General features: G+C 35.4%; 1 non-coding gene across 1 annotated transcript; it reads left to right on the forward strand.

Moving 5' to 3' along the window:
- The first annotated feature begins 11,599 nt into the window (after window positions 1–11,599).
- Window positions 11,600–11,706, forward strand: LOC127747159 (small nucleolar RNA R71). The gene has a single exon (XR_008008963.1). It is a non-coding gene; the product is annotated as a small nucleolar RNA R71 (small nucleolar RNA).
- The last annotated feature ends 1,850 nt before the right edge of the window (window positions 11,707–13,556 follow it).

A 13,556-nucleotide genomic window follows, 5' to 3' on the forward strand; every position in this document is an offset into this window, starting at 1 on the left:
TTTTTATTTTTTAAGCACCGGATAATGCTATTTTTTCACCAATAAAGAATAAATTAATTATAAGAATTTAAACTTTTTAAAATTTTGTTTATTGAATATTTTTGAAAATCTTTATTTTTCACCTTTTTGGTAAAAAAATTATTTTTTTAGATTCATAATTTAAAAATAAAAAGTTTTCATCTTTTTTTGTCTTCTTAATATTACTGGACTTTATTTTATTTTTTAATTTTCAATAAAAAAATTTAATTTTTAAATTTTAAAATTCATAAAAATGAAAAATTTTGATAAAAATAAAAAGTTTTCATCTTTTTTTTGTCTTCTTAATATTGCTAGACTTTATTTTATTTTTTAATTTTAAATAAAAAAATTATTTTCTAAATTTAAAAATTCATAAAAATGAAAACTATTGTCTTTTCAAATACTAAATTCTTTTTCAAGAAAATTTTTTTATTTTTTTATTCACCGGATAATGCTATTTTTTCACAAATATAGAATAAATTAATTTAAAAAATTTAAACTTTTTAGATTTTTGTTTCCAGGATATTTTTGAAAATCTTTATTTTTCAACTTTTTGGTAAAAAGATTATTTTTTAAGATTCGAAATTTAAAAATAAAAAGTTTTCATCTTTTTTTTTTGTCTTCCTAATATTGCTAGGCTTTATTTTTTTAATTTTCATTAAAAATTTTAATATTTAAATTTAAAAATTCATAAAAATAAAAAGTTTTGCCTTTTCAAATTCTAAATTTTTTTTAAGAATATTTTTTATTTTTTATTCATCGAATAATGCTATTTTTTCACAAATACGGAATAAATTAATTTTAAAATTTAAACTTTTTAAATTTTTGTTTATTGGATATTTTTGAAAATCTTTATTTTTCATATTTTTAGTTAAAAAGATTATTTTTTTAGTTTCAAAATTTAAAAATAAAAAGTTTTAATCTTTTTTTTGGTCTTCTTAATATTGCTAGACTTTATTTTATTTTTAATTTTAAAAAAATTTTATTTTTTAAATTTAAAAATTCATAAAAATTTTAATTTTAAAATTTAAACATTTTAAATTTTTGTTTATTGGATATTTTTGAAAATATTTATTTTTTAACTTTTTGGTAAAAACATTATTTTTTTAGTTTCAAAATTTAAAAATAAAAACTTTTCATCTTTTTTTTGTCTTCTTAATATTGTTGGACTATATTTTATTTTTTAATTTTCAGTAAAAAATTTTAATTTTTAAATTTAAAAATTCATAAAAATAAAAAATTTTATCTTTTCAAATCCTAAATTATTTTCAAGAATATTTTTTAATTTTTTTAACCACCGGATAATGCTATTTTTTAACAAATAAAGAATAAATTAATTTTAAAAATTTAAACTTTTTAAATTTTTGTTTATTGGATATTTTTAAAAATTTTTATTTTTCAACATTTTGGTAAAAAGATTATTTTTTTAGATTCATAATTTAAAAATAAAAAGTTTTCATCTTTTTTTGTCTTCTTAATATTGCTCTAGACTTTATTTTTTTTTAATTTTCATTAAAAAATTTAATATTTAACTTTTAAATTTTAAAATTCATAAAAATGAAAAATTTTGTCTTTTTAAATCCTAAATTTTTTTCAAGAATATTTTTATATTTTTTATTCACCGGATAATGCTATTTTTTCACATATATAGAATAAATTAATTTTAAAAATTTAAACTTTTTAAATTTTTGTTTCCTGGATATTTTTGAAAATCTTTATTTTTCACCTTTATGGTAAAAAGATTATTTTTTTAGATTCGAAATTTAAAAATAAAAAGTTTTCATCTTCTTTTTTGTCTTCCTAATATTGCTAGACTTTATTTTTTTTAATTTTCAATAAAAAATATAATTTTTAAATTTAAAAATTCATAAAAATGAAAAATTTTGTCTTTTCAAATTCTAATTTTTTTTCAAGAATATTTTTTATTTTTTTATTCACCAGATAATGCTATTTTTTCACAAATACAAAATAAATTATTTTTAAAATTTAAACTTTTTAAATTTTTGTTTATTGGATATTTTTGAAAATCTTTATTTTTCATCTTTTTAGTAAAAAGATTTTTTTTTTAGTTTGAAAATTTAATGATAAAAAGTTTTCACCTTTTTTTTTGTCTTCTTAATATTGCTAGACTTTATTTTATTTTTTAATTTTCAATAAAAAATTTATTTTTAAAATTTAAAAATTCATAAAAATAAAAAAAATTTTCTTTTCAAATCCTAAATTTCTTTTTCAAGAACATTTTTGTATTTTTTTAAGCCCCGGATAATGCTATTTTTTCACAAATAAAGAATAAATTAATTTTAAGAATTTAAACCTTTTAAATTTTTGTTTATTGGATATTTTTAAAAATCTTTATTTTTCACCTTTTTGGTAAAAAGATTATTTTTTTAGATTCATAATTTAAAAATAAAAAGTTTTCATCTTTTTTTTGTCTTCCTAATATTGCTGGACTTTATTTTATTTTTTAATTTTCAATAAAAAATTTAATTTTTAAATTTTAAAATTCATAAAAATAAAAAATTTTGTCTTTTTAAATCTTAAATTTTTTTCAAGAATATTTTTATATTTTTTTAAGGATGAAAGAAGACCAGGAAACAGGTGTCACAGCAATAAACCAAGCACTTTGAAACAAGAAAAAGGTTCAAGCTTTCCAACGTACAAAATCAGAGCGTCAGCAAAGAATTGAAAACAAGGCAGCAGAAATAAAATGGTGAAAGAGAAAGCAAAACCAACCTAGAAGAAGGAGGAAAGCCTTGAAGAAAAAAGCTGAAAAGCGGAGTGGAGCAGCAAAGATCGACCGCGAAGCAAAAGCACCCGCAAATGCCAAAATGTTACAGCGAAAAAACGAGAATGCAGGATAAAAGCAACGAAAAAGAGGGGAAGTTACAGGAAAAAGAAAAACTGTCTCTTGGATACAAAATTTGAAAGAGAAATGGGGCATTAAAGCCAATTAATGAGGGTGTTAAACCCTCGCACGTTTCGAAAGCTAGAGCACTAAAAGCGCGCGCTTCTAAAGAAACAGAAACGTTCCGCATTCAAAAAGGAGCTCTACAAAAATAAAAGCGACAAAATGCTCGAGTTCGGCTTCACCCGAGAAGGCCCAAAGTCCTAAAACCAAGACTCGACCTCCAAATAAAGACCAAGCTCGAGCAAGGGCACTGTTCATACCCTGGATCAAGCAGTCCGACTCGGGATGTTCTACAGACGAAGTAACTGACCTCTTCAGGTCCGGACGACCCGACCTCTTCTCAAATAGCTCGGCCAAGCTACTAGGGAAGCCCAGTAAAGGGCCCAAAATAGAGGAACACGACCCAAATCTTAAAGCAACCCAAGCCTACCAAGGGAAGGGCGGTTCCCCTGAAGATAAGATGACTGCACTGGAAGATAAGATAAAGATAAGATAAGATAAGATAAGATAACTAAACTTATCTTATCTGCAAAGGTCACCCTAAACCATTATAAATACACTGGAGCACCCAGGTATAACTCATACTCTGATTCTACTCAATACCTGCTTAATACCCTTGCTAACTTAAGCATCGGTGTCCCTTGCAGGTACCCCCCACCCTACGGGGACAAAGGATCAGCACCACCATCAAGTCCAACAAGTTGGACACAACAGCTCCGACCAATACAGAAGATCTCGTCCGAGATCGACCTACAGTTTCAGGTAACCCTCGGAACAGCGCCACTACCCAAGTAGAAAACGTTAAATTCCCTTCTTTTCCCACCATTCGAACCACACCTTTCACTCCTATAAATCTCCTACCCTTCCCAATCCCTCCCACTTCAGAATCCATTTCCATACACAAAACAAACTCACACAGACCCTTCTTTTTCTTTTCTCGTTCTTCTTTCTCTCTGTCTTTCTACTTGATTGGGACAATCAAGTGCTAAGTTTGGTGTTGGGGAAAAACTTTGTTTTGCTTGTGTTTCTTTGCAATGATGCATGAAAATTTGTCTCTCAACAAATTTCCCTTCGGCAAGTATACCGAATTATCGTCAAGTAAAAACTCACAATAAAGTGAGGTCGAATCCTACAAGGATTGATTGGTCAAGCAACTTTAGTTGGAAGAGTATGCTAGTTGAGCTAAACAGAATGTAGTTTGACAATTGCAAAAAATTAAATGGCGGGAAAGTAAATAGCAGAAAATAAAGTGCAGAATCTTAGATGGGGATTTGGGGAAATGAGCACGAAAATAAATGGTAGAAAGTAAAGAGAATGGGTAAGATCAGAAATGGGGAATTCATTGGGCTCAGGAGATGTTGTATTCTCCGGATCAAATTCATTTTCATCTCTTCTTCAATCAAAGCATCTATTGATCACCTTGACAATCTTAAGTGATTGGGTTCCAATTCCTTGGCAACTCAATCTCTCTAAGCTTGAACAATTGCCCAATTCCTTGATTTAATTACTCATGGGAAAAGATGAAGTGTGGTCACCGATTATACCACATGTATTTCCAAATCAAAGTGTTGGGAGGATTACATGTCACTTTGTCCGCCCAGACCACAATTTGGTCCAAAATGAGAAAGCATTTCTAGCATGATCTCCTCATCCCTTTTCCAAGGCTCAGAGGACATCAAATTATGGAGAGTTTCTTTTCCAAGACAACTAACCAATTGAATTAAGATCGAAAGCTTTCTAGTAAATCAAAAGAGAAGAAAGAAGAAAAGAATGAAAACTATAATTGATCCATCAAATTACAACAGAGCTCCCTAACCCAATGAAAGGGGTTTAGTTGTTCATAGCTCTAGAAATGGAAAATGGCAGAAAAGAATACATTCCTAGCTAAAAGTGCAGAAAAGTAAATATACAGAGGGTAGTTCTCTAAAGTGCTAAGCTTTTCTATAGTTCAAAACTACTCCTATATATACTACTTCTCTTGATCTTCTAGTGAGTTTTTCAAGTCTTGGATGTGGGGTTTAGAACTTGAGTTGAAGTAGTTACAATCTTTTGTGGGCTCAGCTTGCAGAGAAGTATGAATTAGGCATGGGCATTAGTGAAGTTAACGTTAAGTGACATTGTGGGTTCGAGAACGTTAGTGGCAATCACATTTTTCACTAATGTTCCAACCCGATATAGCCCACGTTAACTCCAACGTTAGTGGCACCAACGTGACCACTAACGTAGCCTTGCAAACCTTCGCAAGCGTTATTGGGACTCACCTTTCCCAATAACGTTGTCTTATAAACCTTCGCAAGCGTTATTGGGACTCACCTTTCCCAATAACGTTGCCTTGTGCCCTTTGTCCCTACATTAGAGTTCACGTTAGTGTAATTAATGTGGCTCTTAACGTGGTTATGCCTCACCTTTGAGAGCGTTAGTGACACTTATCTTTGTCACTAACGCTCCAGGTGCCCCTACTCTCCATGTTAGAGCTCACGTTAACTAAGTTAACGTGGCTACTAACGTGGTAGTGAATGCCATCTCTAACATTAGTGATAAAGGTGAGTGTCACTAACGTTGGCTCATCAATATTAGCTCCACGTTAACTTTCACGTTAGTGGTCTTAACGTGACCACTAACGTGGGCAATGCTAGTTTGATCCAATGTTAGTGACAAAGGTGAGTGTCACTAACATTGGTATTGTTCCTCTCTTCCACGTTAGAGTTCACGTTAACTAAGTTAACGTGATTCTTAACGTGGCTCATTGCCAAATCTTGGAACGTTAGTGGTGTTCACGTTTACCACTAACGTTGGAGCTTTCTTTTGTCTCCACGTTAACTACCACGTTAACTTAGTTAACGTGGCAATTAACATAGGCTTATGATGGCTTCGCAGGCGTTATTGGTGATCACTTTTCTCATTAACGTTGCAAGCTATTTACCATTCTACGTTAGTGGTCACGTTAACTAGATTAACGTAAGTACTAACGTGGTTCTTCCTTGCTTCCTTTGTCCTGAAATCAAGCAATAAAGTGCATCAAAGCTCTAGCCAAAGTCATGAGATTATGCATCATCAATTTATCATTCAATTCTAGCAAAAATTCTCATGAAATCATGTGAAATTCACAATAGTTGCTTGAATCAATATGTAAGTGTATTTTCATCCAAAACTTGCCTTATTCACTAAGAAAATGTATGAAACTAACCTAAAACAGTAAGGAAAAGGTCAGTGAAACTGGCCTAGATGCCCTGGCATTACAACACCAAACTTAAAGCTTGCTTGTCCCTAAGAAAGTACTGAAACATAGGAAGAATGAATGAAAGAACAAGAAGATAATATAGAAGTAGAATTCCTGGTTTATGGAGTTTCATGCATAGCAACTTAGGTTCTTTCCTTTACTAGGTTTCAGGCCTTTATCAAGTCCTTGGTCACTCTCTTGATTGCATCCTTTGAGACTTCTTAATTGTTGATCCTTCCTTCTTTTCCAAGGTTTATTACATTCTTCTTTTGGCTAAGTGCTCTGTAAGAGGGTGACTCTTTATGATAAGCTTTCTGCCAACACTCCCGAACCAGTTGGTTCAAGGTGCTAGGTGTTAAGACACCCCTAAGGACTTACTCCCTCAAGTCTCTTTCCCCCATACATACATACCACAGGGAGTGATGAGGCACCCTTAAGAGCTTATTCATCCAAGCATATCCCTTGCACATGAACACCACAGACACATACCTCAATTTTAAAAACCCTTGGTGCCTAGCATTGTTTCTTATTGTATTTCTTTCCTTTTCACTCTTATTGCTCTTTTTTTTCTTATTGGGATCTTATTATTTAGTTAGTCTCACAGGATGTGTTTCAAGCATAGGATTTAGGATAGATAGTTGTCTTCTTTCCTTGTTAACTTAGCTTACTAATCATCCTACCACAAATAGTAAGAACTAACTTCTCAAAATAACTCCACTCTTGTTCTTTTCATAACATTTTCTTTTTTGCTTAACTTAAAGGGCAAGCATACAAGTAAGCAAGATGAAAGTGAACACCGGGGACATTAAATGTAAAACTTAAATGCAGAATTGAAAATCCTAAGCTACTCATGGAAGCATGTTCTATTTCATACATGATTTTTCTTATTTAAAGCTTTGAAAAAGATCGAACTAAGAAGGAACTTCACCACCTTTCACTTATTGGAATGCTCATGTTCTTCTGCTTCCTTGTCCTCTTTATGTTCACTTTGTCCGCTTGTGCTTCCTCTCATCCGATTCATTCTAGCAATTTTCCAATCTTCCAGTGCCTTCCTTACTGACTCATGTCTCTGTTCGGTCCTTTCGCGCTCCACTCGTGCTAATTCATCCTTTACATTATCATATTTTGTGATCCCAGGATGCAATACAGGTAGTTGTCCGACTAGGTACCCAAACCTGGCTTGGGTATTTTTATGATATCCAGTCTCACTCATGTAGACTCCTTCCGAGAATGCTCTGTATTCATCGAAAAGATCAGCCTGTTCTCTTTGTTTCCTATGTAACTCATGAATATGTGCACCTTGATGTGCTTGGATGTTGATTAGCTTTTGGATGGCTTCTTGTTGTTGATCTTGCTTCTGGTTCAGGTTATGGAAAGATTCACTCCATTGTCTCCTTTGTTCCAATTGCTAGTCCATCAATTGTTTTTGCCATTCCCCTTGCTGATTCATCCATCTAGAGAGTGATTCTTCTTGGCGGTCCATTAATTGCATTTGAAACTCTTTCTGTGCCCCCTGATTTTCCATGCATTGCCTAGATAAGGTATCAATAGCCTCTTGTAATCGGTGCATGCTTAAGGTTGCTGGGGCTTGCTCCTGTGGATGTTGTCCTTCTTCAGCTTGATGGGCTGGCCTCTTTCTTACCCTTTCACTGAGGTAGTGGAGTTGCAGTAGCATGCATCCGACGATAAGTGATTGGAAGGCCAACCTTTATCCCCTCGGGATTTTCATCCTCGAATATCACCCTAGCATGGTTGCAAAGACGAAGAATAGTGCTGGGATAACCCAACTTTCCTCCAAAATCGCTCTTCTCAACAAGCTTTCGAATGCCTTGGGCTTTGAGTTCATCAACCTTGATTTCTCCTCCCTTCATTAGGGATTGCAACATTGTTGCTCTCTTAAGGTTTACCTTTGAGTTGTTTCCTGCTGGGAGGATGGATCTCCTTATGATTTCAAACCACCCTTTGGCCTCAGGGAGGAGGTCTCCTCTTTTTATAAATCTGGGTTTCCTATTGGGGTTTCTGTCCGAATCTGCTCCTTGCACACAGATATCCTGTATAATCTGGTCGTGGTTGGGTTTGTTGTCCATTCTTGAGTGATAGCTCTCCTCTGCAAAGGGTATGCTTCACAACTTCAGCACTCTCATGATGCTCATGGGACTAAAATCCACCATGACCCCTCTCACGAAACTTGTATAGGATTCATCCGCCTTATCATGTCTAACTGCATTTACATAAAACTCTATCACCATAGTTGCGTTCACCCTTGTAATCGGATCGGTGATGATCTCCCATCAATGTTTTTCCACCTTTTCTATGATTTCTGGGCACTTAGTTCGTGTGACTTGAAAGCCTAATTCATATATGATTTCTTTGTTAGCCATCTAACCAAATTGTAGTGCATGGTAGAAGGTTCTAAATCACTTTTCATCAAAAGGAGGCTGTTCTATGGGTTCCTTCCCCTTTTGTCTCTTTGAGCTTGATGATGTCATACAAGATGGTTGATATGTTTGTTACTCACAAGATGGCTAGGAGGGTGTGTGTGAAACTTTTTGGAGGAGGATGAAGTGTGTCTATCCGAGAAAAGTAAGGGAGAGGAATGAGAGTAAGAAGTGTGTACAGAGAGGTTGTGTGAAGGGGTTTATATAAGAAGATGATAAATGATTGAAGGGTATGGATTGATGGTGTTGTTTGATAGTGGACGGTTGGTGTTTGGTGTTGAATGAGCACAAGGATCACCCTCTTTATGAAGGTCTTGGATCGGTCTCCAAGACTCATCCACTTTCCAAAGTTGCATGGCAACATTTTCCAAGATATTCCCCTTGGAGACAAGTGCATATGTTTCTTGGCATAGTGGCCGAATCTCCCTTCATTGATTGTCCTATCAAGTACTATCAATATCCTTTTTGATTTCCTATACAAGACAAAAAAAGGGGAATGCAAATGGTTAATTGAAAGTTTTGGTGGGAAGACTTAAGGTATGAACTAGCTACAAAGAAAAATCTTTTTCTTTTGTTTTTAATTAACTAAATGCTTTTCATGAATGCAAATAAATCAATCACTAGATCTCTCATGCATGCAACGTTGGTACACCAAACTTGTTTGTGATCATATGGTGCAACAAGTTTCGGGAATAATTCCACCTCATAAAGTGTGTTCAAGCCCACTTGGTGTGCCTTGAACACCAAACTTATCATGTACTATACGCTGCATGTAAGGGGGTCTTATATTGTTTATCAAAATTGATTTAGAATACATGAACTTTGACTTATTACTACTATTTGAGATTAAAGGAAGAGGGTGTAGAACATGGGTTGCCTCCCATGAAGTGCTTCTTTAGCGTCATTAGCTTGACGTTTGGTCCTTGTCAAGGTGGCTGATAGTGCTTGAAGTCTTCCCCCCTTGCAGTGAACCTATTTCCATTGGCCTTGTTGATAAGCTCCACATGCTCTAAGGACAAGATTTTGTTGACGGTATACACTGGAGGCAGCTGAGTGGAATAGTGGGGAGGTGAGGTGGTATAGGTGGAAAGTATGTAGAGACCACTTCATCTCCTGGTGAAAAATCTTCTGTAGGTATTTTCTTGTTTTTCCATCCCCTTGGGACCTTTTTTCTTGTGTTCGTTGATGTCACCTTGTTCCTTGTGGTTTTCTCTTTGAGAGTGGTTTTGATGCCCATCTCATATGACTCTAGTGAGTCTGGTTCCTTTTGGATTACACTTGGCTGTTGCTCCTTCTGATCACATTGGTTGTTAACCATAGGAGTCATGAAGTGTGGTGCTTGTGCTCCCTTGTTTAGCTCTGATGTCAGCTCTTTTGTTAGCTTTTCCTCTGACTTTTTGTTATCATGGTCTGCTTCTTGTGAGAGGTTGAAAACATTCAAGGTGAGCTGATCATCATGTATTCTCAACACTAGCTCTCCTCGCTCCACATCTATGAGTGCTCGGCTGTGGTCAAGAATGGCCTTCCTAGAATGATTGGGTGAATAGGATTCTCATTCATTTCTAGGACAACAAAGTTTGTAGGAAGGAAGTAGTTCCCAACCTTCACTAACACATTCTCAACCACTCCTAGTGCCTGTTTTTGAGTTTTGTCAGCCAATTTGATGATTACATCTGTGGGTGTTAGCTCATTAATTTGGAGATTTTTCATGAGGGATAGAGGCATTAGGTTGATACTTGCTCCCAGGTCACAGAATCCCTTATCAATCATTGTTTCTCCTATGGCACAGGAAATGTGGAAGCTCCCTGGATCCTTCTTCTTTGTGGGTAGCCCTAGTTGAATGAGAGCACTGCAATCCCTATTCATCTTTATTGTTTGTCCACCATTCAATAAACTTTTTCTGGCTAATAGCTCCTTTATATACTTTATGTAGGAAGGCATTTGCTGGAGGGCTTTAATAAAGGGTATATTTACATCAAGAGATGCAAACATATCGAGGAACCTTGAATAAATTCTCCCTGTTACACCACCTTTAAGCCTTTGGGGAAAAGGTGCATATAGGTTCAGTATCTCCCTTCTCTTCAATTCTTCCTTAAGTGTAGGTTGGGGTGCATGGTCTCTTTCTTCCTAGTTTCCCTTTTGATTGTCTTGGAGGTGTTCTACTTCCTTCATACTCCTCTCATCACTTGTGGTGATCATCTTACATTCTTCCCACCTTACTTTCCTTGTTTCTCCTCTTGGGTTCTTCTCCGTATCACTGGAAAATCCATCAGTGGATTCGGGAATTTGTTGAGATAGATACCCTACTTGGGACTCCAGCCTCTTGATGTTTTCTCCTTGGTTTTTTATATTGGCTCGTACTTCTTCCTTAAACACCTTGTTGTCTTGGACTTCTCTACATAAATCTTCAAGTAGAGTCTCAATTTTTGAAAGTCTATCATCCGTTAGTGATGGTGGATTGGGGTTCGGTGGGTGTTGATAGGATCTCTGTGAGGTATGTTGGTGAGTTGCATTGTTGTTGGAATTGAGGTTGTGGCGTCTCTGGTCTTGACCTTGGTCTTGTTGATTTTCCCAACCAAAGTTGGGGTGATTTCTCCATCCATAGTTGTAAGTTTTGGAGTATGGGTCATGGATTTGTCTAGGTAAGTTTCCAATATAGTTGGCTTGTTCCCAGTCACCTTCTTCTCCTATATTCACTCCCTCTTGAGCTGGTGATGAAGTGATGACTGCTGCAACTTGGTTTTCCTTCACCTTCTTGGTGAGATCTGCTAGCTGCTTAGTGATCATCTTATTTTGAGCTAGCAATGCATCCATGTGGTTCAGCTCCATTACTCCTCGAGTGTTACTTCTTTCAGAGGCATAGAAGTAGTCATTCTCAGCTACTGTTTCAATGACATCTATGGCTTCTTCAATGGTTTCTTCTTGTTTAGAGAGCCCCCTGATGAATGATCTATAGCCTTCTTTGACTCATAGAAAAGACCTTCATAGAAAATGTGAAGTTGAACCCATTCATTGAACATATCTGGTGGGCATCTTCTTATTATGTCCTTGAACCTCTCCCATGCCTCATAGAGAGTCTCACCATCTTGTTGCCTAACAGTCTGCACCTCAGCTCTAAGCCTATTGATTCTTTGAGGAGGGTAGAATCTTGCCAAAAATTTGTTCACCACATCTTCCCAATTTGTCAAGCTCTCCTTTGGAAAGGATTTAAGCCACTTAGATGCCTTGTCCCTGAGTGAAAAAGGGAACAAAAGCAGCCTATAGACATCCGGGTGGACTCCATTAGATTTCACAGTGTCACAAATTCTCAAGAAGGTGGTTAGATGTTGATTGGGGTCTTCTTGAGCAGTTCCTCCAAATGAGCAGTTGTTCTGAACAAGGGTGATGAGCTGGGGTTTTAGTTCAAAGTTGTTTGCATGTATGGTGGGCTTCTTGATGCTACTTCCACAGTTTCCTAGATTTGGATTGATGTAGGAGCCTAGAACTCTCCTTTCTTCCCCAGCATGATTTGCGGGGCCTTCTCTAGCATGGTTGTGAGCTTTTTCTTCATGATTGTTTTCCAAGTTCTCCTCCATGATGGTTTCAAAATACTCTTCCTCTTCCTCAGCACCAACAACTCCTTTCCCTCTTGCTTCCCTCCTTAGTCTCCAGAGGGTTCTTTCAGGTTCTAAATCGAAGAAGGTTGAAGCTCCACCTCTTCTTCCTGTCATACAACTAACAAAACACACAGCAAGAGATGAAATGAAGAGATTATTCTTGTTAGTGTGATTGTTAGAGTAAGTGATGCAATTTATCAAACAGTTAGTGTGTTAGTGAGCAGAATTGTAGGTAATAACAAAGAAAGAAAGAAAACAGAGGGGGTATAGGGGGTGAGAAAGAAACGAAACAAACTGAAGGTAAACAACTGAATAAAGTAAACAAACAAAAGAAAAAAATGCTCAATCTAGTGAGCTTCCAACTCAATCATTGTTGACACAAAATTAATCCTCGACAACCGCGCCATAAACTTGATGCATGAAAACTTGTCTCTCGACAAATTTCCTTTCGGCAAGTATACCGAATTATCGTCAAGTAAAAACTCACAATAGAGTGAGGTCGAATCCCACAAGGATTGATTGGTCAAGCAACTTTAGTTGGAAGAGTATGCTAGTTGAGCTAAACAGAATGTAGTTTGAGAATTGCAGAAAATTAAATGGCGAAAAAGTAAATAGCAGAAAATAAAGTGCAGAATCTTAGATGGGGATTTGGGGAAATGAGCATGAAAATAAATGGCAGAAAGTAAAGAGAATGGGTAAGATCAGAAATGGGGAATTCATTGGGCTCAGGAGATGTTGTATTCTTCGGATCAAATTCATTTTCATCTCTTCCTCAATCAAAGCATCTATTGATCTCCTTGGCAATCTTAAGTGATTGGGTTCCAATTCCTTGGCAACCCAATCTCTCTAAGCTTGAACAATTGCCCAATTCCTTCATTTAATTGCTCATGGGAAGAGATGAAGTGTGGTCACTGATTATACCACATGTATTTCCAAATCAAAGTGTTGGGCGGATTACATGTCACTATATCCACCCAGACCCCAATTTGGTCCAACATGAGAAAGCATTTCTAGCTAGATCTCCTCATCCCTTTTCTAAGGCTCAGAGGAGATCCAATTTTGGAGAGTTTCTTTTCCAAGACAACTTACCAATTGAATTATGATCGCAAGCTTTCTAGTAAATCAAAAGAGAAAAAAGAAGAAGAAAATGAAAACTATAATTGATCCATCAAATTACAACAGAGCTCCCTAACCCAATGAAAGGGGTTTAGTTGTTCATAGCTCTAGAAATGGAAAATGGCAGAAAAGAATACATTCCTAGCTAAAAGTGCAGAAAAGTAAATATACAGAGGGTAGTTCTCCAAAGTGCCAAGCTTCTCTATAGTTCATAACTACTCCTATATATACTACTTCTCTTGATCTTCTAGTGAGTTCTT

The sequence above is a fragment of the Arachis duranensis genome, chromosome 4, assembly GCF_000817695.3.
Source record: "Arachis duranensis cultivar V14167 chromosome 4, aradu.V14167.gnm2.J7QH, whole genome shotgun sequence".
In the NCBI taxonomy this organism is placed as follows: domain Eukaryota; kingdom Viridiplantae; phylum Streptophyta; class Magnoliopsida; order Fabales; family Fabaceae; genus Arachis; species Arachis duranensis.